The following is a 6,000-nucleotide window of genomic DNA, read 5'->3' as shown; positions in this document are numbered from 1 at the left end:
GGACAGCGCTGGCTCCCGGCCTCTAGAGTGAGATGAGCGCACAACCCTAGAGTCTGTCAAGACTGGCCCGTACGGGCAGGGGTACCTTTACCTTTTTATTTATGCTGTAAGCCACCAGAGTGGCTGGGGAAACCCAGTCAGATGGATGGGGTATAACAAGAACAACAACAATTATTATTTCTGTTTTAGTTGCCTGGAGGTAATTAAAGGACTCTAGAGGAGGCATGGGAAACCCAGTGATTACTAACAAGAACTAACTAAGTAACAAGGCACCCTCCCAGAATTCTATCTTGTGTGAATCATCTGCCTACATTGTAATCAACTTGTGAAAACTAATTCTTTGGCGTTTAATAAAATAAGAGTCAATTGCTAACTCTTGTTTCTACACTATACACAATGCTAGAGTTCAGTACGCAATGTTATACCATGGTATACATGATGGTTATGTTTTATAAACAAATCATTACATATAATGCAAAGGGAAACAACAGAATTTGTTGGGGTGGGGGAGGCAAAACAAAAAGCGCATGTAAACATCATTTTTCTCTAGCAGCATCTTCTTTGTCTCACTTGAATAAAGGAGGAACCTTGGTATAAGAATACAAGCAATGCTATAGAGGATTTAGAAAACGAACGCCAATGATACTTTTCAAGTCTTTTTTATTTTGCTATTTTATTGTTCTAAACAGCCTTGGGGGCTCCTTTTTGCAGCTGCAAGGCAGTATAGAAATGTTCACAGATAAAAAGCGAAATCAACAAATGTGTAAGATTAAAGGGTGTGATGTAAAGCTTGAAATGAGCAACTTTTCATTTTCTTTTACCAAGCCAACCTGGCGGTTTTCATAAAAGAGATTAGAATGCTACCTTTTGGGGGGGAAAAATCCCTTTTTTGGTGAGCAGAGTGCACAGCGCAGTGGCCGACTTTGTTCCTAATTGGGATGCTATCCTTGTAAGTGGTAGCATTAGCACCTTTCAAAGCCCCCAAATTCAGCAAAATGCCTAGCAGTGACACAGCTCACTGAAGGCAGAGTAGCTGAGTGCCCTAATACAGGGGAACGGATGAGACGGCTTGCTGGCAGAAATAGAGCAAAATGCTTTACTTTGGTAGTGAGGTATTAGGAAACCTGGTGCAGCAAGGGAAATCCCAATGCTTTTCTTCCTGCAGAAATACCTTCCAATCCCTGGATTAACAATCTTGTTTACTATTATACTAGGAGGCAAACCCAGTGATCATGTCTGCCATCTATCATACCAGGGAGAGATGTTTGACTGCTGCCTTACATATAAGCCTCATCTCCAAAAGCTTAGCATTTATGTTCAAATGATCGGACTGCTGGTAGGAATGTTGTGAAGTGGTTGTGCATCAATACTGTGAACGTCGGGATGTGCATTCATTTATGCACCTGTTCTTGCATCCCAGTGTAAGGAGCTACACTGAACTTCCCTTGACAATGAAGAGCGCCTTCTGTGCTGTCTACAAGTCCACAGTCAGGCTAGTTTGGTCTGTCATGATTTTACTGCTTGTCAGGAATTCAAAACCAACCAGCTAGGATTTTTGGGTGGAAACATTTTCTGCAAGTAGGTACTGTTTCCTGGGATATTGGGGCAGGTTTCTTTATTGTGATGTAGGCAGTAGCTTATGATCTTCCAATTATTGATAGAACACATGCTTTCTTGGTACTGGCTGTTTATATTATGCCCAATGCTATTTTTCTAGAAAAAGAGGGCCCAGAACTCACCATGAAGGTCTCAGTGAACATCTCATGGACATTACAATGGCAATGGCGCCCATCTGAGAGGTGCTGGATCTGAGTTCCAATGAGTTCTGGCCGGAAAAAAAGCCCTGATTATACCTAACATTAGACAGAAGCACACATTTTCTTCTCTGGAAGCAGATGTGTCATAAATTACCACCCACATATCTATTCAGCTTTCACATACACCTTCCAGAATATGAAACATGTGGGATCGCTCAGTGGTTGCGTCAGCCACTCCAGCAATGTGCAGCAATGTGGCGTGCCCAAGGGCCAAACTAGATGTGACATTTCTCACATACTTTGCCCACATTTGTTGTTGTTTAGTCAATTAGTCGTGTCTGACTCTTCGTGACCCCATGGACCAGAGCATGCCAGGCACTTCTGTCTTCTACTGCCTCCTGCAGTTTGGTCAAACTCATGCTGGTAGCTTCGAGAACACTGTCCAACCATCTCATCCTCTGTCGTCCCCTTCTCCTTGTGCCCTCCATCTTTCCCAACATCAGGGTCTTTTCCAGGGAGTCTTCTCTTCTCACGAGGTGGCCAAAGCATTGGAGCCTCAGCTTTACGATCTGTCCTTCTAGTGAGCACTCAGGGCTGATTTCCTTAAGAATGGATAGGTCTGGTCTTCTTGCAGTCCATGGGACTCTCAAGAGTCTCCTCCAGCACCATAATTCAAAAGCATCAATTCACATACACCTTCCAGAATATGGAACATGTGGCTCAATGGTTGCATCTGTTTAAAAGTTTTTAGCTGGTGGTATATCTGCATGTAAGTACAAAGCAGACAGGGACCTTTGCGTGCTTTTACCTTTTTGCCCTGCCACAGTCCCAATGAGAACTGGACCCCCACCCCCTACCTGCTGTTCACAATGGGGGGAAACCCAAGTTCCTAGCCCTCAGTGTGAAATGGAAAGACGATCTGGTTATCAATCCTACATGTTACTTTGTTACTGCAGTAGTCACCCCACGGTAACTCAAGTGTCATTTTACACATCTCATTTAAATGCAGTTAGGATTGCATCCCTAATTACCTATATAAATGACATTTATGGAGCAATCCAAATCGGGGGGTGGCTGTGCTATGAGGATAGCAGGAATGTGTGTGAGAGAGAAATTGGGTCGTCTCTTTCTGCTCTGCATTTCTTTGATTTTGAGGTTCCTTTCATTGGAATCAATGCAGGAAGATAAACTAAGGCAGCCCCATGGTTGGTGCAGTTTGTGCCCACATTTTGTGTGTCTTTCAGGAGGGCAGAAGGTCTACGAATGCACAATCTCTCCCAGCGCACTCCTGAAACCCACAGGATCCTCACCTTTCCCCCCTGTTTGATGTTGAAGTGTCATTGGCTGCCTTTTTGCAGCCTCATGGAGGAGACCTAGCAGGTCAGATCACCTTGCCCCCAGAGAAGCAGATGAATAAATCCCGCAGATTCTGGAATGCCCTTCCAGGGGACTATAGGACTGAAGCCTTAGTGTATGAATTTATTAAACTTTACAGGATTGTCGTAGGGATTACAATTAGTGCTTTGAATACTTGAAAACACTAAACAAATGTTAAGTATTATTATTAAATAAGAAAGCGGCCTTATAGAATTAGAATCAGGATTTTGCAGCTTTCAAAATTGCAGGCTGACATTCTATACATGAAAACAGATCGGTTTCAGTTCTACAGCTAACATTAATGCAGTTAAGTATATTCAGAGTATGTGAATGGCAATGACACCAGAAGAAATTCTTATTTCTAGCTCTGGCGATTCCATTGACTTGGGTAGAGTTATCTTGATTTACACCATTGCACAATCTGATCTATGCTAGTCATATCTTCCGTGACTCCCTGGTTGACATCTAGTCTTCAGTAAAAACAATGATAATATTCCTACTGACCTGATAGAGTTTTCACTCCATCTGCCATAAGTGTGTGGTTCACAATATGAGGCTTAGAACTCTATTGTTGTCTCTTTACTTGACGTAAGGGTTATTTGAAATAAAAAGGGAGGGTTATTCTCCAAGCAGACTGATAACACACACACTCTTAAATCAGCAGATATTACAGCTATTTGAAAATGTTTCTCGTAATGTAACAAAAATTATTATTCAGGGTTCTGTTTTAGACGAACTGTGAACTAATAGGGTTTTTTTAATAAAAAAAAATAGTTCACTGGACAGGGAATTGGTAGATTTTCTGTGTAATTTGCTATTCTCCTAAAACTCAGAGCAAACCAAAATGTCAGCCTTGGTTTCAAGATGTGTGTTGTGTTTGAAAATGGAATTTTTACCACTCCAAATAGCAAAATCTTAATTTCCATTAGGATTTTATGAACTGTCTGATTATACATCAGAATATTCTCACATCACTGAAAGACCTGCTGGTAGTGTACAAGGCAGTAAGATGAGGGAAAGTCAAAAGTAATTATTTGTACTGGGAATGGCATATTTTATTAAATGGTTTATCAGAAAATATAGCCACATTGCATGCTTTTTGCTCCCCAAGGATTTATTTATTTTAAAAGACCACAAATCTCACTTAGTCTTAACGTGCTCCTTTTTATCCATTGAGAATAAATGATAAATGCATTCATAATTTGCGTCTTTTTTGCACCCTTGCATTCTCTCTAACCTAGTACAGTGGTACCTCAGGTTATATACACTTCAGGTTACATACGCTTCAGGTTACAGACTCCGCCAACCCAGAAATAGTACGTTGGGTTAAGAACTTTGCTTCAAGATGAGAACAGAAATCGTGCTCTGGCGGTGCAGCAGCAGCAGGAGGCCCCATTAGCTACAGTGGTTAAGAACAGTTTCAGGTTAAGAACGGACCTCCGGAACGAATTAAGTACTTAACCTGAGGTACCACTGTACTGTAAGTTTAGGCCTTGTGTGAGAGTATGTATCTGAGTAAGATGTATATATGGGGTGGACATCGTGTTGTTTTAACCACCCTTCTGAGTCTGACGGGATTCATTATTCCTTCCAAGAAAGACTAATCACTGAGTGCTGCCAAAATTTCAGCTGAATCATCACATGCAGGTAAATGCAGTTGGAATTGCCAGTTGCAATATGACTATTGGGGGTGGAAAGTATTGAGGAGAAAGAACAGCACAGCGGTGGAACATTTCCAAGTGTGTGGCCTTCTGTATAAAGTGGTTGGAGACTGTATCCACCTTGACCTTCTTGTTAAGCTGGAAGACATTGTATAATTAAATAATTCTAAAAATTAGTCAGTAAACCAGAGTAATTAGGGTTGCCACCTTTGTTCTGCCAAAATACAGGACAGGACAGGGTGGGGCAGGGGAGTTGGGGGGGCAATTCCTCCCCCCCCATCTGGTGCTGAAGCAACTTCAAATTAACCCATTACGATCTATTTCAGCCTAACAGGATAGCCCCTCTGGAATTTGTCACACACATACACATGAATTTGTAAGTCTATCTGTGTGCTTGGCTAACCAGAACTTAAATACATGGCCTTTCATACATCTTTTCAAACACATGCATTTGGAGAGGATTCCTAACCTGGCGCAGAGAAAGAGAGGTGTGGGTGGGACCTGAAATACGGGACAAAATACGGAATACAGTTTTTTTACATTGAAATATGTGACAATCCTGTATTATACAGGACAGGACAACTCTCAGTAATCTCCTTCAGTTCCCCCTACAGTCTGAGCTCTGCAGGATAGTAAAACCTTCTACAGATGGGTATACCAACAGGCAGGTGTACACATATGGGAGCAGGTGTTCCTTCAGATAGCTAATTCCTGAGTGGTGTAGGTCCTCCACTGTAGGGCATTATGTGCCAACAGAAGCATCTGAAATTTGGCTCAGAAGCAAATTGGAAACCAGTGCATCGCAATAATCCAAGCTTAAGTTACCATTGCCTGGGCCACAATGGTTAGGCTATCCCTGCCCAGAAATGGCATTATCCCTGCCCAGAAATAGCATTAGCTGAAGCTGGTAAAAGGTCTCTTAGCTGTTAAGGTCATTTGTGCCTTCACCGATGGTTATGCACCCAAGATCACCCCCCCCCCAGATTACATTCCTGCTCCTTCAGAGGAGGTCCAGAACAGGTACCCTGCCTAATTCCCAGACCCAGGAATGGTGCAACCCACAATGGTGTCAAGATTGAGTTTTGACTTGTTGGCCCTTGTTCCAGTCCACCACTGTGTCTGAGCAGTAATCAAGGTCTAGTAAAGCCACACCTGTACTTCTCACTTCAAGCTGCTCCTGTTGGAAGAGGGTGAATCTCTTCAAC

This window comes from Podarcis bocagei, assembly GCF_964188305.1.
Source record: "Podarcis bocagei genome assembly, chromosome: 1".
Classification (NCBI taxonomy): domain Eukaryota; kingdom Metazoa; phylum Chordata; class Lepidosauria; order Squamata; family Lacertidae; genus Podarcis; species Podarcis bocagei.
Note: the sequence above shows the minus strand (reverse complement) of the source record.